Source organism: Micromys minutus (genome assembly GCF_963924665.1).
Source record: "Micromys minutus genome assembly, chromosome: 3".
NCBI lineage: Eukaryota > Metazoa > Chordata > Mammalia > Rodentia > Muridae > Micromys > Micromys minutus.
Window position 1 is genome coordinate 98,240,408 of NC_137972.1, and position 23,406 is coordinate 98,263,813.

The 23,406-nt window shown below is 41.8% G+C and overlaps 1 protein-coding gene across 1 annotated transcript in view; it reads right to left on the reverse strand.

Annotated features, from left to right (window-relative positions):
* Positions 1-18,672, reverse strand: part of VIT (vitrin) — a 125,217-nt gene extending 106,545 nt beyond the window's left edge. The window contains exon 1 of the mRNA XM_080914868.1: positions 18,590-18,672. The gene's annotated coding sequence lies outside the window, so the exon portion shown is untranslated. The remainder of the gene's footprint in view (positions 1-18,589) is intronic.
* Between the last annotated feature and the right edge of the window lie 4,734 nt (positions 18,673-23,406).

The window sequence follows — 23,406 nt, forward strand, 5'->3', positions numbered from 1 at the left end:
AGCTGCCTGGAAGTCAGTATTCTGCTAGCAGCCTTCAGATAAGTACAGTGGGTCTCCACCATAGAAAAAGAAAACCCAAAGTCTACTAGTGGCTCAAGGTCCTACTGGATTTATCCAACTTTTATCCCCATAATCTAATTTTACATTATTCTTTGTACTGTGGGCCCATGGATATATCTAGAACATGTCTTTCACCTCAGGGTTTTACTTTTGCATTTACTGTATCATTAATTGTTTGCTCTGACTCAGCATACTTCACAGAAGCACATGATTGTTGACACATTTTATTTTTCCCGATCTTCACGAATGTTGCCTTCTTCTGGAACATTCTGCAATCAGCCTATTTAAAGTCACAATACTCTTTCTGTCCACCACCATGGCTATACCTTATTCTTGCCTTGCTATATATTTTTTCCTTGTTACTTATTACTTTTGATATACTCTACAATTTACTTATTTAATTTTATTTGTCCACTGTTGGGCCCCAAAAAGAATGCTAACACTACAAGAGTAGAAATTTTTATTTGAGATTATGGATGCTCAGCAAATGCATGTTAGGTGAGTATGTGAGTACCAAGAGCTGTCTCCTTTCTCTAGAAAAGAAAAACATAGAAACAAACAAAAGCAAGACAATCAGGAAATACACCAGAATTAATCAAATCACACATTTTCAATGCACTATTTTATAATCTGTGAACAATATATAATAAAATTACATTAGCCATTATTTAACAAGTAATTATTGATAGTCTACACACAAAACCAAGGGGTTTAAAACCCAGGGGCAGAGAGGAACACTCTCAGATCTTAGAAGTCATGAAGAGCACATATGACCTTCACATAGTGTGCTTCATGGATAGCCAGCAATCAGTTCCAAGAAACAATTGTTCTAATCCTGGTGAAGATATTACCCATGTATGACTCATCAGCAATAGAACCAACCAGAAGCACTTTGTGCTTTTGGAAGCAGAGCATATTGAAGGTTCTTCCTCACACCTGTGCTTTCCTTCCTTGCTTGGTCTGGCTTTTTTCATACTCTTAAATGTTAATGTAATTTTTGAAATGAGAGGGAAAACATTGAAACCCCCTCTCTCTCTGACACCCCAGAGGTCAGGGCTGAAGACTGCTGAAGTTCTGCTAAGCAATTTCTGCAGAGGGGAAGGTGGTCAACATCATGAAGTTATGGGGTGTTCATCAGCTAGGGAGCTTTAATTCCTCCTGAGCTCCTAGAAGTGCTGACAAAAATTGAACAAGAGCTTTCAAAAGAATATTATTTGTGCATGAATTATGGATTGTGCTGTAAGCTGTAATGTTAAAATTCCCCAATCTGGAGTTTTGGTGAGGCAGATAAAGTCCAGTTGTGAAAGAAAAATACACTTTAGTGTAAGGAGATCAGCATAGCCAATTCAATTAGATATCACTGCCTGAAGTTAGAAGAGGAAAAATTTGTAATAAATAACAATAATAGCATCTTGTTCTAACTTCATCTCTCTTGCTGTAATAAGGCATTTGACCAAAAAAACAACTTAGGGGAACAAATTGTTGATTTCATCTTACAGGTCACACCTGTTCGTCATGGGAAATCAGGGCAGAAACTGAAGTAGAAACCAAATAGGAATACTGCTTTCTGGATCAACTGCAGCTCAGGACACAATCCCTTGCTCAGGGAACTGTGCTGCCCACAGTGAGCTGATATCCCTTACATCAATTAACAATGAAGGTAATGTCCCACAGACATGCCCAAGGCCAATATAAACTGAGCAACATTCTGAGAATCTCTTCTCAAAGCTATGTTAAGTTGACACCAAAGCTAACTAGGGTATACCATATATATTCTTCGTTGTCTTTTTAAAAATTAGTTAATTATTTATATCTCAAATGCTGCCTCCCCCTTCCAGTCTCCCCTCAAAGAATTCATACCCCCATCACTCCTCTCCTTTGCCTCTGAAACAGCAGTGGTCCCCTGTATCCCCCCACATTGCTGCATAAATCTGTGCAGGATTAGGCATATCCTCTCCCACTGAAAACAGATATGGCAGCCCTTTGCTATATATGCGCCGGGGATCTTGAACCAGACCATTTGGTTGGTGGCTCTGTCTCTGGGAGCTCCTAGGAGTCCAGGTTAGTTGACACTGTTGGTCTTCCTGTGGGGTTGCCATCTCCTTGAAGGCCTTCATTTCTTCCCCTTAGTTTTTCATGAGGGTCCCAACCTCTGTCTAGTGTTTGTCTGTGGGTGTGTGCATCTGCTTCAGTCTTTAAAGAAACTTCCCACGTGTTTCTAAAATGGGAGCTCCTCTGTTATTGTTATTGTAGACACTGTCTTTTCTCCTCCTCTTCATCCTCTTCCTTCTTTTCTTCCTCCTCTTCCTCCTCTTCTGATTCACTATATAGCTAAAAATGGCCTTGAATTATATATCACCACAAAAAGTTTCTGCAATGCAGGGATGAAAACCAGGGTTCTGTGAGTGTGTCTGAAACCAGCTCGAACTCCCAAGAGGTCCACCCTAACTGGAGCAAGGATTGAAAGAAAAAGACAAGGCCAAAACCTTGTGGCCGAAGTGAAGCTTTTTAAAAAATTTGTCCCCTCTTTTAAAATGTTTTAATTACATGCAAAAATGGTAACAACTGTTCAGAGCCAGGGATCAAAAGAGTTAACAATCTTGGAGGTTAGGTGAAAGGGTCAGAGACAAAAAAAAAAAAAAAAGATACTGCTGTGCCTACAGTCCAAAATCCACCCTGCATTTCTAAGGATACTGCCTGGAGCATCAAATACGAATATACTTCCCTATACATACCACTTTCTAAAAGGCCCTGCCCGGAACTTCAGAAGTAGATGTACTTCCTTATTCTTATTCTTAAAACCTGCCTAGATCTACAGATGTAAGTGTACTTCCTTAAAGCCTTATTCTTAGAATTTGCCTAGGGCTACAGATGCAGATGTGCTCAATAATAGCCCTTGCAGGGCGAAGCACAGAGGCCAGATTCCTGCCTTGGCCAGCCCCAAAATGTCCTGGGATAATATTAATATTACTCCACCATCAACTGTTCAGAGGTGCCAAAACAGTCTCCACATGTGTGTTGTGCAAGCACTTTACAAACTGAAAGGTGCTTCCTCCATCTTTTTTGAAAACTTGGTTCCAAAGCCCTGGCACATTGCTTGGCAATAAGGCCCATACTCTGTGCTTGTTGAGAAAATAAGTAAGACTTGTTCTTACAGTGACCTTGTTCATGAAGTGGAGGTTTACCTCTTAGTTTCCTTTTTTGCTTGTTTTTTGAGATAGGGTTTCTCTCTGTGGCCTTGGATCTCCTGGAACTCACTTTGTTGATCAGGTTGTCCTCCAACTCAGAGATCTACCTGCTTCTGTCTCCTTAGTGCTGGGATTAAAAGTGTGAGGCAACACTGCCTGGCTCTTGGTTTCCATTTTAAAAAGAATGAAACCAAAGTCTCCAGTGAGTGAATGACTCCTCTAAGGTCACATACTCAGCTCACATACCCAGCTTTATGATTCTTGCTTCAGGACAGTTTTTACTCTTCAACATGTATAAAAGCAAAACTGACTTTTCTTGAGATCTATTTGTTAGCACACTTAATGCTCACAGACAATGAAGGCAAGCTATGTAAGTTAAAGAAAGTCATGGAAGAATAGTGTTTGGTAAAGGTGGAAGGAAGCTGAGAGAGTAAAATAGAGAGAAAATGACTTGTGCAGCCCATGAGAAATGCATTGTTTTCAACTGCTTAAAACTTGTCCTGTGTGGAGAAGCTGACAAGCCAGACATTTATAAGGCAGATAGAGATAAAATAATGATCAAATTCTTTAATTGGGGAGGAACATTTAGGGACTGTCTTATCATTTCTCTCTCTCTCTCTCTCTCTCTCTCTCTCTCTCTCTCTCTCTCTCTCTCTCTCTCTCTCTGTGTGTGTGTGTGTGTGTGTGTGTGGTGTGATGCATGTACCTGTATCACTAACATGTTTACTGCCAGATTTTATAGTTACACAATAAACAGAAACCTACCTGAAGGTTGTCATAAGCTGAGACCAGCGGAGAAGAGTTACCACTACACATGATGACAATGACTCAGCATCAAATGAGGATCAGCCACAGCCTCTGACCTCTGACCTCCTTGCCTATTGCTCGCCTTGCCTTCCAATTTGAAAGGGCCAGTTTCCTAAAGCACAGGACTGAATGAACATTCACCTGTCAAAATCTCAGCTCACTCATTCTCTAAACAACAAAGCCTAAATTTCTTGGGGAATCATTAGAGACTCTGAAAATATAGCCCAGGTGACCCTTCAACACCGTTAATCTGAAATTCTCCTTCATAATTCTCTCTTCTGGCCTCAGCACCCATGGGATTCTGATCTTTATTTCTGCACATTAGTACTGTGGCTCTCACTCATGGTACTCTCTCTCTGAAGAACCTCACCACCTTTACCTGCCTCTCACAAGCCCACCTCTTTTTATGCAATTCTTCCTGGTTTCCTAAAGCTGAAACCCATCTTCATTCATAAACAAGATGATTCAAAAATAAAGAAAAAGGAAAGAAAGGAAAAGGGAAAGGTTATGTGTGCTCTACATGCTAAACAGAAAAAAAAAAAAAAAAAAAAAAAAAAAAAAAAACCAAAACAGAATGCATATCCCAGTATCAAGTTGCTGCAGGTCTTTCAGAGGGAGACTGACATGTGTTTGGTCATAGCTAATGTTTATGACATATATGCTAAGTGTAGATGTTATATTACTTCACTAATCTTTATAGCAGTTTGGCAAACTATTGACTATTTTTTGACTTAATTTAGAGGTGAGGTATTGGAAACACACAGAAGTCAGATACTTTTTGAAAAGTGACATTGTTGGAAGAGGCTCAGAACTGCCCAGGCTAGAGGCCCCGTCTTCTTCCCTGCCACGGTTACCAAAGCACCTCCCGACAAGACAGCAATGCCCATGGGTCAGTAAAGGGCACTATAGCTAGACTTCTGGTTACTTTGTGGGTTTCTATTTCTACCACCCTTCTCCACCCTTATCTCTTCCAACCCCCAAATGCTAGATAGGAGAGAAAGAAGGCTAGAGGGGGAAAGGGGGCATTGATACAGTTAGACTACTTCCTGATTAGAGGTGTTGAGTTCATTGGGGCAATTTTGGTCTTTTTCATCAGAATATCTCCAACCAGCAAGCAATAAGCAGCAAGCAGCAGGGGAAACAGCAGCTGCCTCATTCCCTCTTGGGGCTCTTGCATGTATGTACCCTCTCAAGAATCACCCAGAATTCTAAACATCATACACTTGCAAAAACTATCTACAGCTGGCAAAATCATGCCCCTGCCAGAGTACAAGGTAAATCACACTCTGTTGCTGTGAACAATCTGAAGCAGCCTCATATACCATACTTGGATTTAAAACAAAAACATTGTGCCCATAACATTTTTATGTTTTTAAAGAAACCAAAATCCTCACTACAGGTCACAGAGATATACCATTCCAGAGCTGGTTTCAGGAAACAGTATCTGCTTTATTGCACACGAGACACCACTTAGAGAGTGAGAACCTATGGACTACTATTGGTTAGCATATTACCTCGGATTGAATAGTGAGGGCTCATACAGCAGGGTGTCTATGGGGAAGAAGTTACATAATGAGTGCAGAATCATCCAGAATGCCAGCTGCATGCTGTGCGTGGACTTCAGAACTCAGTGTATCAGAAGCAGAGTCTGTTAAGTAGGCTAGCCACCAGCTCACGCCTGTATGTTCTCCTACAATCCACCGGCCATGGCTGGCTCATGGCAAGTAGGTGCCTTTAGCAACCTGACTCAGTTGGTCTAAGCTGCTCTCATACTGTTTAAATGATCTCTAATGGATTCCACTCACTCTGCAGCCAGTATCGAACCCACTTGTTATTTATTTATTTATATATATCCCAAATGCTGATCCTATCCTGGTCCCACCTCACAAAGTCCCTCCCCTATTTGTCTGAGAGAGTAGAGGTTCATTACGTATCTCCCCACCCTGGTGTTTTCTGATGTAGGTGTGGCACAGGGTAGCACCCAGCCATGCTCCATCCATGAGGTGAAGACAGCCAGCTTCCAGCTGGAAACAGTTAGCAGTTATGAAGTATTTAGGCTGTTATTTCCAACATGCTGAAATCTCTGGGGACAGATGTCTCCATGTGACCACACTGCAGTCTTGTTTTCTCTATTCCTGCTTGCCTGTCAGTCCTTAGCCACATTGTGTTGGATGTGGGATGATCAGAGTAGAGAGAGAAAGGAGGTTGGAATTGGCGGTGGGGGGGGGGGAGATGTCTTTGTAAGGTGTATGTGTATGAACAGTAACTTTGACGTAGATTATAGTTCTGGGGCTAGGTCTCAATGACTTCATTTGCTATTGCCTTCCTACCAGCAGGCACCAGGAGGTGGATAAGAGAGTCTTCAAAAATTTGAAGGGGGTCGGGGCACATAATAGTTCACTTTTGAGTTCTTCCTATTTCTACTCTCCCTTTCTGTCTTTAGGAAATAGTAGCAGAAAACTGTGTTGAGTCAAATGGGTATAGCAGACAGAAGCTATCTTACTTATTCTTTGTATGTATTGCACTAGGTATGTACAAGGCAACCCACAGATGTGATGTCAGGTCACATGGTCAAGACTGAGAACAGCCTTCTAGGCTTCTAACAGCCTTCTGAAACACAGTGATTCCAAGTTAGCAACTGAAACAGCTGCAGCTTGAGATATTTAGGGAAATATCTTGGACCAGTCAGCAATGAGCCTTGTTCAGGTATTCTTCCAAACTGAGCATCGACATGCTCCGATATCTGCACCATTTTGTGAATTAAAATGGCACTGTGGCTAGAAAACTCCACATCATGAAATTTCATCTCATGCTCCTTGTTTTTTCAGACATGGCCTCTTACTTGGCCTGGATCTCATTGTGTAAATAAGGTCGAGTCCCATTACCCTCATGGATCGTCCTTCTTCTGCCTTCCCAGTGCTGGGATTACCGGAGTGTGCGACCATGCTCAGCTTTAAAAAGCAGGCTCTGGGGCTGGGCATGAGGCCTTCATGCCTATATATCAAGCACTCTGCTGATACGGCAGTTCTCTGGTTTAGTGCATGTATTAATCACATCGAACTTCCCACTCAGCCACTGCGTCACACCTCAAACAATGCTGCAACTCATCAGCTAATCATTATGAAGTGAAATCCCCACACTTATCTGTGGTGCACTGCTCACTTTCAAAGCCCACCGGCATCTCTAACTTCAGTCTGCAGGACCACCAGGAGCTCAAACATAGTCACCCAGAACACACTTGAGTTGAGGTGACTCAGCTGGTCAAGGCCTGTAATCTTGCAAGAAACAATACCTTAGACCAGCAGGGATCTCCCCTGGGCCTTGAGAGTTGAGACTTTGAGAATCATAAAGTATGTGACTGCTGAACTGCAGGCCTGTGGGGCCCTGCATGAGAGGGAGGTTGCAGGGGAGGGGAGTGCGTGTGTGACAGTGGGCACAGTGTGGGAGGAAGCAGGGAGGGGTGCCTTCATTTCTGGCCATATCCCAGGTCCCACTTCCAGTCTGAGGGAGTTCCAGCAGGACCTGGCTCTTGTGCATGACGAAAGTATTCCTGGGTGCTTTTTCTCCAGCCAGTTTGAATTAATTTCCATTCCTGGCAGCTCGGATTAAAATCCCTTTCCATGTGTATTGTTCAAGTTAGGTCTCATTTTTCCTGAAAAGATGGTTGATGGAATGAAAACTCTTTAGAGGAGGAGAATACATGCAGATCTCGTCTGATAGCATCTGAGTAGAGGCTTTGTAGAGGGGCTGCACGGAGCCTGGAAGCCAAGCTCTGGAAGGAAGCATGGCAGATGGACACAATGGGTGCTGAAGATGGGAGACCTCAGAGTGAAGCTGCGAGTACAGTGCTGGGGGTTCCCGATTATAAGTTACCAGCGCAGACATGTGACAGCTCATGGCTAGAGGGCAGTAGCTAAGACATTTCACAACGAACAAGCCAGCATTTCAAATAAGGAGTCAACGAAGTCTAATTTGTGTGAATGATTATTTTTCAAGTTGTTTACGAAAATGTGGCATCATCTGATATTACCACCCAGGAATTTCCCTTAAATCTCACATATACAAAGGTAAATTAGGTGTGATGGATTTATGGATACATTCCTTTCTTGGGGACTGTGTTTCAAAAACAATTATGTGTGGAGGAGGTTGCCCCTAAATGGGGTGTCCTCTGATAACTACTGGATCTGGAGTTACAGGGGGTTGTGAGGTGTCTGGCCAGGGACCTGGGATCTGAACTCGAGTGCTCTGGAAGTGTAGCATGAGTTTTTAACCACAGAGCCATGTCCCAGCCTGGGGATTTATTTTGATCACTGAGAAAATCCCACAGCAGAGGTATTCATCTGTGGCCACCAGTTGAATAACACTAAACAGCTCATGTATGTGTCATGACACACACATGTACATGCATATGTCACTCATCCATGTGGTATCTTTCACATTTCAGAAACCCTGCATGGGAAAACCCTTTTTGGTATGTGTTAGAAACCATCATTTTGTACCTCGTTAAGAACCTGCCATATGGTAATGCTTACCACATCCACAATCACTTCCACCAATAGTGACTTCCAGGGACACTGCAGATAGCAATTACGTTTCTGAAGTAGTAGTTTAGACCTTGGAACGCCAGTGGTGGGGGTGGAGTGAGGAATGCACTGGTTTGCAGGCATGTATGAATGAGCTGTACAGAACTCCTCCCAAGAGCCATCCATCCTGAGTAATGGAAAGGGTATCAGGAATGGAACATCTGGAGAAGTAAACAAGGCCCTCTGAGATGAGGTGGGGCACCAGGGCACCACCAGTTATCCTGGAAACCAAGAAAAGCTTAAAAAGAATCTCATGCCACTCGCTGTTAAACACGGGTTGCTTTCATCAAAAATAACTTTGACTAATGTGTTTGACACTGCTTTAGCTCTGCCTCCTCTTTGTGAGCTCTCCCCTTGGGATTTTGTGGTTAGTGACTGCCAAGGGCTATCTACAGTAAGTGTGGAAATGGGTGTCTGTTTCAGTTCAACTGGAAATCCCTAGAGCCTTCACTGGTGTGAACATTCTGTGCTTTGTTGCTCAGTCTTCACTTCTGTGGCACAGAAAATCATGTCCAGCTGCGGGCCAGCCTTCCAACTGAGACAGGACTAGGAGGGCTTGTTTGTGGGACCTGGGCTTTCCTACTGCCTCTTGATAAAGATGGGCTAATGTCAGATGGCAGGCCTTCAGCTTTCCCAGAGCAGAGTCAAGGGGCATTCTTGAGTTTGGTCTAGTAGAGGCTAGTGTAGTGGTAAATGGAGGGTGTAGAGGAGTGTAGAGGAGTGGCTGTGTCTGTGGCTAGAGAATTAAGGGCTGTGGAGGATTAAACTCTGGAAATTACCAGGGACAAACAGAAACAGTAATTTAGATGAAAGATGCTAAACTCTAAAGGAAGCCTCCTAGCCTCATACTCCAGAGCTCTGAGAGCAGTCATAGCCGGAAAAGAGCCTTTAGCTTCACATGCATACCTCTCCTGATAATTTTTGGCATGCCAGGACAAATTTGTTCCTTCCTTTCTCTTCACAGAATTATTTATTTATTCATTTATTTATTTTTATTGAGATAAGGTCTTACTATGTTGTCCAGGAGAGCCTCAAACCCTGAGCTGAAGTGCTCCTCCTACTTTAGACTCCTTCATCATCTAGAACTATAAGCACGCAACAGTGGGTCTAGTTTCTTTTGCAGAAATTTCTAAAAGTTTCAAGCATACACAATAAGAGCCATAATTTCAGAATGCTCACTAAATGCTACACAGCACATTCACAAGAACTTATGGACTTCTTATAGTCATGTCTTAGGAGAGGACTATTATGTCCATTTGCTTTCCAAAACAGAGAAAGGAGACATGGACATGTTAGCAAATCACTCAAGGTTGTAAAGGATGTGCAGGTATCCTAGAATGTAAGACTTGGAATTCTTCATGCCTTCAGCATCTCATGTCCCCATGGATCAAAGGCATTTAAAATATTCACCTGACAGGAGTTAAATTTCAGGCTGTAAAGCATACACATTGGATAATAAAAGTTGCGATGATTATAAAGAAAAATTCCAGGATCTGAGCTCACAGTGTTCTCTTCCTCACTAATATTAAAATGATGCACAGGCATCATTTTTAGGTTTAATCTGTCATGTCACTCTCAATATAAAAAGATACTTGAGAATATTACAGTTGACTGTGTGGTGGGGTATGAAAATGACAGACTGTCGGATGACTTAGGACTTGGTGATGACATCTTACTGTTCTCATGGCCTAAGGTGGCCTAGTCAAAGTTCCTCTCAGTTTTCCAACATGGGGTGAAGAGAGGAGCTGTCAGGAAGGAAGCAATATGCCAATACACTTTCCCAAAGAAATTCTAGGTTTTAGCCTCTGGGCATTTCTCTTGGCTTCCATGTCCCTTTGCACAGTCTGGAGGAGGGAGAAAGCTATGGTTCCAGTTTTTGTGCCTCTGTGGAATCCCATCTTGGGTTCCCTGGGATGTCAGTGGAAGCCACTGAGTAGTAGTACCTCAGGACTGAGACACAGTGAACCTGATTTTGACTTATGACTTAGTTATACCAATTTAGGGAAGAATATGCACTAGCAAGATTCCCTGTGTAGCTGGGCATCTTAACATATGCCTACAATCTTAGCATACAGAAGGGAGAGGCAGGAGGCTCATTGCCAACTTAAAGCCAGCTTGGTCTACATAACAAGTTCCAGGCCAGTTAGGTCTGCATAGTAAGATACTGTGTTAAAATTCAACCAACCAAACCAACAACCAAACAAAATCATAAATCAAATCAAGCAAACAGACTCCCTGTATGAGACAGTTTTCTTGGGGTAAGTGAGAGTTGGATCCTGCAGAATCTGGAGCATAGAAGGCAGAAGGGACTGCACAGAAAGCAAGTGAGCACCAATCAGAGGCAGAGGGAGAATCTGTAAACCCCAAGCCAGAGTACCTACAACCAGGTGGCTGCAGTTAAAGGATCCCCAGTAAAGTGAGGGCATCTCCAAAGTACCCACAGCTGTGTCTTTTTGGAACCTGAAATCGATGTAACTCCTTCTTTCATAGCCTAGGGAATCTGATGCCAGCTCCTAACAGTGGCAACCTTATCAGGCATTTCTTTCACATTTACTATACCTCTCTGAGCTTCCATTCTAGACACAAAGCAGTCATTATTGTTGGCCAATGGGAGCATAAGACAGATGAAGAGATAGAAGAGATAATTCACTCATCACCCACAAAGAGGCAGGCTGTGATATAAATTCGAATGCCATCTTTCAATCTTGCCTAGTATCATAAACATGATGATGAGACAGATACAACTGAGTTAAAATATATGATCAAGGTCATTAAAAACCTTGGGGCTTGAAATACTAAAGGACCTAATCACATTTTATTCAGAGCAAAGGCAATAACTATTCCAATATGAGGTCGCAGTGCAGGTATTTGGGGACTATGGAAGGGTAGGTATGAGGAGGTCACCCTCTGAGTCCCTGAATCACAATACATTGGTGATTTTTCTTGTCCTCACTCTGTTTCAAATGCCACTCTGGCCTCCCAGACATGAATCCACTCACCCACTCAGGACCTCTGTCATGACCCATATGCTGGTCTTCTCTCATGAGATGCTCTTCTCCAGGGACTTTACAGTACTTCTCAGATCCAATCATGAAATGAAAATTATTCCCCTATCTCAGTGCTCCTATATATCCATCATGCTGCTTGCTTGTGTTCTTTACAGCTACCTCACCACCAACTACCCCAACTACCCCAACTATACACACACACACACACACACACACACACACAACACACAACACACACACACACACACACACACACACACACACACACATTTTTGCAATTCAGAGAACCGTGAATGTACGTGGAGGCAGCTCACTAAATAGTAGCAGATATTGTTGTCATCGAATGCTTCTATCTCAGTTTCTTGAGAGACTTATTTCTATTTGAGTACAAGTTTCCTCACAGTATTGCATAAGCAGAGGCAGTTTGGGGAAGCCAGCTTGCTGCACCTTTATGTCTAAAGCATGTTTTTGGTGCTGGAACACAAAGAACCCCAGAGGGAATTCACTCAGTATTAAGATACCAGTGACCTGATCCTCTGGAAACTACACATACTTCCTCCCTTAAGGAATAGAATTTCTACTCCTCACTCTTAAAAACTGAGAAAAGAAGTAAACTGGAACAGGATTTCTTCTTGTGACAGGTGAGGGGTGATTTCTCACCAAGTTTTGGTGTATGTTCACACAAAACTTTAGCTTTCTTCCAACTGAGAGAAATAACCAGAGATATCTTTCCTGGAGTCATTTCAATGTTAAGAGTGGGCTATTTTGGTTTTTTGTCTGTTTGTTTGTTTTGTTTAGGTTTTGGTTTCAGTCTGTGCTGAAGGAATTAGGATTCCTTCTATAACAAACTGTCAACTTCACCTGGTGAAGATAAAGAAAATCTTTTGGAGACACTACCAGCTACCAGATTTCTCCCTGAAACTTGGAAAGAAATTCCTTCTTATTTATTTATTTAATTTTTTTTGAGACAGGTTTCCTATGTACGCCTGGTTGTCCTGGAATTTTCTCTGTATACAAGGCTAGTGTCAGACTCAGAGATCCACCTGCCTCTGCCTCCTGAATGCTGAAATTAAAGGTTTGCACCACCACCACAAGGCTGGAAAGTGAGTCTTACATTGGTCAAGGAACCACACCCCCAACAATCACTTTCTGAGAGTCTCTTTTCTTTCCTTTTATTATAGAGAGAGCTGTAGTCAAGATAGAAAAACTTTCTCAGAAGTTTGGCTCCAAAATTATGTGTTCAGAATATCAAAGATTTATCAACAGTAATAAAACAAAACAGACAAAAAACCAAAACAGGACCCTTGGTACCTTCTGTGTATAGAATGAAAGCCTCTTTGTCATTCCACTTCTTAGATTTCAACCGGAGACCTTCTTATCTAGGACTTTAGACTTTACGAACTTCTCAGTGTCTTTTCTGTAAGAAGATAACAATAACTCTGGTCTGTTTGGTGTGGGTGTTTAATGAGTTATCGTAAGAACGGGTATTAATAGTATTGTCATCACCAGGTGATAATTAATTGTTCTGTCCATGAAGTCATTATCATTATACCACATCTTCTAGTTTGTAAGATATGGACCACCTAGACAGCAGGTGAGAATCTAACAGAGCAAGCAATTGAATCCCTCAGTAGGACAATGCTTCCTAGGGTAAGCCATGGCTTGATTCTTACACATCCTGGTGAAGAAAACTGGTATAGTCTGAATGATATCCCACGGCTCACATAAATTCTTACCTAAAAGGCAGTGGTTTTTGGAGTAGGGGGCCTTTGGGAATAACCAAGTCAGTGACCTCAGGAGGAGGAGGAACAATCTCATCAAAAGATACACAAAGGGCTGGAGAGATGACTTCATAATAGCTCTGGCTGAGTAAACATGAGGACCCAACTTCAAATCCCTAATGTCTGTGTAAAATGTGGAGCATGGTCATGCTCATGCCTATTACTCTGGTGCTGTGAGAGGTAGAGATGAGAGGACCCCTGGGCATATTCAGGGGAAACCCTACCTTGAATGAAGTGATAGACCATCTCCCAACTTTTCCTTTCACTGCACCCCACCCCATGTGCAGATATAGTGAGAAGATGCTCTGTATAAAACAGAAAATTGGATCTCACCAGACATAGTATTTGTGGGTACCTCAATCTTGGACTTTTCAGCCTTCAGAACTCAAAAATTTCTATTTGTAGGTTGCTCCATCTCTGGTATTCCTTACAGAAGCGGTTGGGAATCCTATTACCCACTGTATTGGGATTTGAAAGTGAAATCTTGGGTGGTAAGGAGCCTGAATGAGATCAGTGTATTATCACACAGACTCAGTCTCTTGCTCTCCGACATCGGATGACTTGATGAGAAGATGGCTGTGCAAAAAACCGAAAGTCATTTCTGTATCACATTTCAGCTTTTGAGCAGTTTATTTCTGTATTGTCACCCCAGGGAAGTAATGTTTGTGTTTAGGACAGCTAGGCTACGGTGTCTAACAGCAGTGACTGGCCCAAATATTCAAAAAGGGAGCAATTCTGTGTTTTTGTTCTTTTTTCCTCTGTTCAGAAGTTTGTAAGGATTCCCTGACAATTCTTTTGAAAATCTTCAAGAAGGTTGTATTATTTGGCCAATCAAGTGGCCAGGATATCACACCTGTTATTTAATTCTCAGAGAGGAATTTTAAAAATTTAATGAAAAAATATGAACTAGAAATGGGGCTAAATGTTTTATATAAATTCTAAGATCAGGAAAAAATACAGCAAAAAAGATTCTTTTTTTTAAAACTTTATTTTAAAAAGCAAAGATAAATGTACAAATTTTTAAGCATTTTTGCATAAAAGTATACAAATACATTTTTAAGGTTGTAATTAAGTATTTGTGGGTACATATACATATACATATGTATATATGTAACAATAATGTAGGAAAAGAGGTTATTGATTTGAGGGGATAGGAGAGAAACTAGGAATTCTTTTTGTCCACTAAGAAGCTCAGTAGTGTTTCTGAGTTTCAAGATTCTGGCAGCAGCTTTGACTCTGGACGGGATGTGGGTGACCCTTACTGCACTTCATCCCTTCCCCTCGACCTAGAGCAAAGTTGGGGATGTTACCAAGTCACATCTGTTCTATGTGGATTTGCCATTTTCAGGTTGCCATGTAACATCATTTTTATGGTTGGTTCCATCAAACACCATATGGTGCCTGCTTTGGATACTTCCCAAACAGCCTGAACGTTTCTACTCATCCCTAAGGACCTCAGGAAGGCTTTCAGAAAAGTTTCTAGCTGATTAAAAACAAGCTCTACAGCCAGTATCCACAAGTGTTTGTTTTATGGATGAGGTAACCATGGAAAATGCAATAAACACAACAGAAATAGTCCTTGCTCTGTTGTGAACATGTGACTTCAGGCATGCTGCTATGTGGGGGTTTTTGTTCTTACAGCTAGGTGATTTCAGGCTGAAGTGCATGTGTGTGCATGTGTATGTGTGCATGTGTGTATATGTGTATATGTGTATGTGCATGTGTGTATATGTATGTATTTAATGAAGACCCTAACAATCAGTACAATCAAAAAGTAACTTCTATCCTCTGTAGTGATTGCCTGATCCCCCTCTTGATGCATTTTCTGTAAGAAAGCCATATGCTGCCCTTGCCCAAGTTCTGCCCACACTGTGTGAAGCATCACTTTCACTGTGGAGTTTTCCCACTCCTGTCCTCATTGTATTTTCAAGGTCAGGAGTTTTCTTATCTTCTGGCCACCACAGGGAGACACATTTTGATGCAGGGGCAGAAAGCTTTCTCGGCCACCACACAAATTGCCTCTTCAATTTATCCTTAGCTGTGTGAGGGACCAGTTAAACTCTCTGAGAGAAGAAACAACTGATTTCTAACACATACAAGAACCTCACAGAAATCCACAAATCATTTACTTATCCTACTCAAAGCAGTAATGTTTTAAAGGTCTAAGGTACCAAAGAGTATGCATGGATGGCTCAATGGCTCCAGATACATATATAGCAGAGGATTGCTTTATCTGGCATCAATGGGAGGGGAGGCCCTTGATCCTGTGGAGACTTGTCTCAGCTTAAAGAGATGATTGAGGGGTGAGGCAGAAATGGGTGGTGGGTTGAAGAGCACCCATGTAGAGGCAAAGAGGAAGGGGAATGGGATGGGGGTTCGTGGAGGGGACACAAAGAAGGGAGACAACATTTGAAATGTAAATTAAAAAAATAGCCAATTAATAATAAAAAGGCCAAAAATAATTACAGATGGCGCAGTTGAAGCTAGGGTTTCTTGTTATAGTTATTAATGCAATGAAAATATTTGCTACCATTTGGGTTTTGACATAGTTACTTTTGGTGTTTTGGGCTCTGACTGAAGGCTTCTGGCCAAAGCTGTAGGTGGTAGAGACTAATTCAAGGTCTCCTTCATAGATGAGAACACTAGGACCCATAGCTTTTCAGTCACTTACCAAAATTTGAAGAAGTGGCAGAGCCTACTGACTATACAACCCCAAAGAGCCCCAAAGCATTGCAAGGCCAGTTAGCCTCAGTGGTGAGCCTTGGCCTCACATGACAGCTTTAAACTCAGACATCTGACATTATCTTCACATGAAGATATGCAGATAGCCACAGAATATACCAAATGGAATTAAATTGGCCATACATCCTGGATCACCCTGTCCTAGGTATGCTGTGGATGGACACACACACACACACACACACACACACCATACTATTTTTATCAAACACAAATATTTAAAATACAGTTTTTGTAACCATATTTTGCCACTGCATTGTTTTAATGTATGGAGAGCTGCACAATAAAATGGACCGTCTTGTCCCTCTTATTCATATTATATGTCACGTGAGGAAATAGAGGTACAAGTATTAGCTTCCTGAGGTCACTTGATGACCTTTTACTGACAGGTCACTCTCTTCTGCTTTGCACTCACTACTGTAACCCCTGGCTCACCTCGGGGAGAAGAAGCTGCACATGTGGGCAAATGCTAACAGGACCTCCCTGGAGGATAACAAGCATTTATCATAAGACCACTCTTCCCACTAGAATATTTTTCTGATGTATAAAATATATTCCTATAAAAAACATGTCACCTTTCAAATCTCCATTGGGGCTGCCAATCAATCATTGGGGCTGCCTGGTAAGGAAGAAATGCAGGCACTGCTCTCTGTTTTTCAAAAGTGGGGTGGAAAAGTCAAAAATTTCCCCATGTCTTTCCCAAGGTAGCACATGGAGGTAGTAGCAGGGATGCTCTTGTTAGTCAAGATTCCTGGCTCAGCAAGTGGGTCAGACCACACAGCTTTTCTGTGTTCCATGTGTCTTACAGAAATCACAGTGGAGGATAGCACAAGCATGTCTGCTTTCACGGCACTATTCAAACTATCTGCTGTACTTTCTTTGAAAGGAGCTATTCTTTATTCGATAGGCAACTTGCTGGAGAGATAATTAGATCTGCTGAAGGGCAGCCACAAACACGATTTAAGCTGAGATATGGGGCATTCCCAGCATTCCTAAGGCATTTCCTGTTCAGCCTTTTCAGTGGTGAGGTATAAGGTATATCTAAATGAAGTCTAGCCTGGTAAATTAGCATATTGCAATAAAAATGCATTCCTCATAGTCTTAAAAGTCCCTGTCTAATGTCTATTTTCAATATAAGAAGATATTTAAGTTTAACAAAGACAAATTCTTCCAGCTTTTTACCAGTAGACATGTACACACACAGAGACACTCAGAGAGAGAGAAAGAGAGAAAGAGAGAGAGAGAGAGAGAGAGAGAGAGAGAGAGAGAGAGAGAGAGAGAGAGAGAGAAGACAGGGTGACAGACAGAAGCAAAAAACAAAACAAAAAACACCCCCCTCCCCAAACCACAGTGTTTGAGCCTGTCTTGCTTCAGGACATTTTGTCCTTCAAGAAACCAGGGGAAAAATAACCTCATAACTTTGCCACCAAAACTTCCAAATTTATTGCAACACAACATGATAACAAAATATTATTTTCTTAGCAGAAACACAAGAAGAAGAAGAAGAAGAAGAAGAAGAAGAAGAAGAAGAAGAAGAAGAAGAAGAAGAAGAAGAAGAAGAAGAAGAAGAAGAAGAAGAAGAAGAAGCCAACCACCATGGCCAAGAATGCTGGTTTTTGTTTTTACAATAAACTCCAAGAAAACCTTGAATTTCACTCCTGATTTGAGGATGGCTAGAGATGCTATGGCTTGCTTAGAAGAAAAGATCCTATTTAATTGTTCAATTCGATCCTTTATTTAACCTGTACCTCGGGCATTTATTTCATGTTTGTACTGATTCCCCACAATCATGCTTAAAAGAGATTGTGCAACCATTCTTCTTGTGCAAAGCTGAGCTGCAGTGGCCAGACTAACAATGCCCACCCCTTCTTGGTCTTATCAATAACAGAAGCATTCAGCCTAAGAAAACATTGCTATTGTAAACTGCCTACAACTTGCACATCTCCACACATTCCCCGGGTAACTGCCTCAATAAAGAGTTGTGAAAATCAACTCCAAATATTTCTCTTTTAGCATCACTGTGTGTCCATTCCTAGTATGGGTTTTCATACATTAGGCAGTTGCTATATTATTACTGTATTCCTTATAGAAAACAAATTGAACTTAAAAAGAAAGATGTAAATTGCTTAAAGGTGCCATACAAACACCACATTTTCTAACTTAAACCATAATGAAGTTGCTTTAGTGGCACAGCAAAAAGTTTGTTCTAATATTAATACCTTAGCATTATAACACACACATATGGTTATTTACAACCATGCAAGCCTGCACCCACTTCTATTGCAACTCTCTGTAAATTGAAATGTATTGGCTGGCTTAGGCATTTATTCTTGTTTTTCAATAAAAAGAACTTTTAAATATTTTTATAGGATTGAACAGAAAGCAGATATATATGTAACTCTTTAGCAATTTGTCAGACATACCTTGTTTGAAGAAAGCAGTGTTTTTCCCCCCTAAAATTTCCACCACAATGAATGGTTATCCTTTTTTCTTTAAGCTTTTCTGCATCACAAATTCCATCCAAATTATTCTAAAGAAGAAGCAAGAGGAGGTCGAGGAATCTTTTCTCTTCTCAGGAGAGCTAAGCAAACATGCCCATCCCATCCACCACTCAGCCCTTTGAAAAGCGCCTTTTGTAACACACACACACAAACACACACACACACACACACACACACACACACACACACACACACTCTTCTCATACTGGGCTTAGTGCTGAATTAGGCAGTCCTCTTCCAAATTTCCACTCCCACTTGCTTTTTTGGGGGAAGGATTTCTAAATATTCTTTTCTAACCCAAAGCACACATTCAGTAAGCAAGTTCTACAATTAGATATTCTGAGTCTCAGAGTGGAGTTGTTAAACAGAAACTTTTATTTCTTTAAAACTTTGCTTTAAAACCTATCCAAGAAGGGGCAGCTGGGCTTTTTTTTTTCTTTCCTTTTCTTTCCTTTTCTTTTCTTTTTTCTTTTTTCTTTTTTTGAGCACCAATGGACAGAGCTGTACAATGACACACACACACACACACACACACACACACACACACACACACACACACACTGCAAAGCTTATGTTACCGGACTCACCCTTTGCACTGGAACACATATTTTTTCTGGTTGTGGATGCTGCTGCTTTGTTTTGCTTTGTTTCCATCCTTGCTGCTTGGGCAAACTCCAGGAAATAATTGACGTGCAAGCTGCCAGTAACAGGACACACGATAATAATAGTGGGAAGCAGACTCTGACTCATGGTTCACAGAAAACTCACCTCTTTCGTATCTCCCACCATCGGGGGAAAATGCCCATTTTAGTTACTTATACATTAGTGACATCAACTAAGCCAAAGAGATTTTGGCCCAAAACATACAAAGAGTATGTCAGCATGAAAAAAAAATCTGACCACAAAGTAAAATAAAATAAAAGCCCATCTGACAGTACTCCAGGCTGTGTTGATTGTCCATGTGGCAGGGCATCCTTTTCTCCAGATGGGCAAAGAGTAGCAAAGAGCCATTCCCCCTCCTGCTGGGGAATGTGCATTCATGCAGCTGGCGAGGAGAGCTTTCTTCTGCTTTGACTTTTCGATGTCCTTATGGGCTGGCACTGGGATGGCTCTTTTTACCTAAGACTCCTGTGGTCCTGCTATTTAGCCCTTCTTCTTCCTTTCTAGATGTGCACAGAAATTACTTTTGAATCTTGTTTCTTCTCCCAACAAGTCCTGGTGCTAGGTCCACAGTAGACAGACAGGATGATGACCCTGCTCAGAAGATCTGCCGTCCTGCTGCTCGTGTTTGGGCGGTTTTGTCTGAACGGAATGGAGCTAATGAGAAGACTGGACCTGCAACTTTTGGACACTTCTTGGGAGCAATGCTTATTATGTCACATGTTACTTAATACTTAGGAGACTCTACAGGGGTTGATTCTGTTGTTTTCATTTTATAATAAGGGAACTCAGCCTAGGAGAGTGTTAAACTTTTCCCAAGACCCTTAAAGAATATGAACAGGACCTCAGGTCGCTATTTAAGGTTCCCGACTGCAAATCAAAGGGACTGTTTTAGTACTGACTATTGCTTCTTTTGCTACTTTAATTTAAATTTAAATTCTTATGGTGAATAAAGGACAAATAAAATAACAGAAAAGCATACAAAGAACTGTTCAAAGAAAATGCAAAGCCGTGATGTTTGGGGTGAGATTTTAGGAACTGAAAGTGACGCTACCCAGTATTATGGATGTGACCTGAAGATGATGAAAGTTTTGTAATAGCAAAATGTGTCTCATATAGTTTTACTGGATAAAAATCATTCACCAAAAGGAAGTAATTCCTTTAAAAAGCAATGAAACATTGTTTGGTTTTTAATAATAATGGTGAAAAAATAGGAATCTAGAGTCCATGGCAGACATGCAGTGGCCCTGTTGGGCTGCTAGTGCAGGTAAATGTGGATACTCCAGACTGGGATCCAGAGGCACGTGATTGAATACATGGACATCTTACCACCCACGAAGCTCCTCTGGTGCACAGTCCAGTGACCTGTCCTCACAAAGAACTCTTGAGCCAATGGTGAGAGACACACAGGGTGGAACACACAACAGTCTAAGCAAAGACTTAGAATATAAGCAAAGAGTTGCACCAAGGGTTTCACAGTTGGGATCTTTCTCTGCCTCTCACCCTCACTTTCTTTCTACCTTTCCTCAAATGCCAGCTGAGTGAGGCTCGTCCTATCTGCCCTACTAAAAACATCACCCCGCCCTGAACATTTCCTTTTCCTCTCCTCTGCTTTATGTTTTAAAAATAGCATCTAATAGCCTTTAACAATAATTCCTCTTGATTTTATTTCTTTTGAATATGTACAAAGGCACTGAATACCTAAGATAAACATAGGCTCTGGAATAAAGGTTTTATCTGTTTTATTCACCTACATGTTCACAACCAGGAACAGAGAATGGACTTCATTCCCAGAACTGCTAGGACCTTTCAAGTATCCAGGAGTGATTGACAAGTACCATAGAACCCTGGGGGAAACTATGACACAATTTTGTTTTCTGCCCCCACTTCTCTGAACAGAAGAGCCAGGGTTCCATCCCCAGCCCACAGAAGCTGGGCACGGTGGCAGCTTCCCGAGGTTCTGTACTGCTTGTCAACTACCCCTGGTTGCTTAAAAGCACTTGTTCTTTCCTGAATCGTTTGTCACTACACACAGCTTCGTGCCCTACACTTACACTGTATCTAGCATGCACGCATACACACACACATGCACAACCTTCCAATCTCTTTTAGAACATTCTCTATTCAAACTTTTTATTATTGTCACAAGCAGTGAACTTGATGGTTCTTTAAAACACTGCCTCATTTTTCCTGTTTTTGCTCCATAGCGTGTGAGACGATCAGTGCAATTGTCACATTACACATCCATTTTTATGTGACTTTGAAAAATGCAGGCTGGCAATTTAAGAGTCTATGTAATGAGGCAGCATTTTCTGATACACCAGATACTTTTACTGTGTGCAGGTATGAAACACGAGAGTTTTATCTTCATAACCAAATGCACTGTAATATCTCAGGCTTTAGTGTGTTTTGATGCTACATCAATTTTTCATAGAAATGTGATTTGCCTTGAGCTCTTGTGTAACAGCTTCAAGACTCTCCCTTTGGTGGCTGGAGCTCACGTTGGGGATCTGACACTCGTTCAGCATCCTAGAGGCTGTTGAACAGTGCTGAGCATACACCTTTGTGGCACCAATGCAAATGGAAAATCCACCAACCCAATTAGCTTTTGTGTGATATATATCACCACTGTTGTCAGAAGCAAAGGGTTATTGTGAGAAAAATAGACCTTTCTAAGAGCAGAAGGAGCCAAATGAGGAGCAGGGGCAACTTACAGGCAGGGAGAAAACAGATGAGCAGAGGAGAATTTTTGCCAAGCAATGTGAAATATAAGAAAGAGGATGCATGTGTGCTGAAGGAAAAACTGATGAAATACTGACCATGAGCCACTAATTAGCAAAAGGCAAACCCAGGGAAGGAAAGATGATGATGATTGGGTGCTTAAATTCATCATCTTCCTTGGATCATTAATGCTAGCCACAAAAATGAATGTTGAAAAGGTTACTACTCTCAAGTAACTGCCCAGAAGCCAATGAGTTGGAGCAACTGTAAATACTGGTCAATACTCAAAATAATCTAGGACAAACAGACAAAAATAAATCAATCAATCCATATAATTCACTGTGACTACCCTGGCATGAATGAACTTGAAAGGCCTACTGGCTGATTCCAGGGATCAGAGAGATGCCTGTGCATCCCAGCCCTGTGCAGCACTGCTTACTATGCAGGTTTGCAAACCATAAAAAAGCACCTTGTGCAAAATCAGGGCTCACAATAGTGAGCCTCCCCATTTTGTCCAGTGAGCACATTGGGTCTAGAATAAAAGACTGGCTCACAGAACATGGCCAGCCAGAGCTCTGCTGACATAAGCTGTGTCATACTCTGTCCCGTCCCACGGGACCCAGTTATTTGTGGGATCGAGGGGGAACCTACCCTGGGTAGAAATGGGTGAGAAAGAAGAGTGAGACCAAGCAGAACCTTGTCAAGGTCTGTTTTAATTGTCACAGGTTCATTCTTTTATACAAGGGGATGGAATGCAGAGTGAGCACACAGACGGAGATCTCTTGTCAGTTGTTAGCTAGGAGATTTAGGGCTTAACTGCCTTCTTGGGCACCTGGGCACCATCGATTGTGGAGCTCCAGAATTCACAGTCTTTGGCGGAGTTGTGACTTATCTTGTGTAAGCACCAAGGGCCCGGGACTGAGGAACTCCGGAGTATAGTTAATTCTTGTGTAGATACCAGGACTGTGGGAAAAGTCCATGCTCTCAAGTAGGAAGAATGGAGTGAGGAGGTCATTGTGTGGGGCTCGGACTCCTGACACCTTGCACTCACACATGGGGAATGGGGGAATGACAATATTGTGTGGCATAGTGTGGACTTCGGCTCCCAACACTACTCTGCTGTGTATCTTGTCTCTGTAGGCCTTGGACCACCTGGGGAATGTCTGCTATATAGTCTCCTCTATACTACGGGGACAGCATATACCAGAGAATTTCTTCTCATAGCAGGGAGAGTGCTGAAAGTAGTAGGTGTAAGGAAAAGATGACGGGGCACCAGTGTTGTGAAAAGATGACTCCCGGGTTTCAGCACCAATGTTAGGGGAAGGATGAAGAGTAGGGGGCATATGGCCCATGGAGGT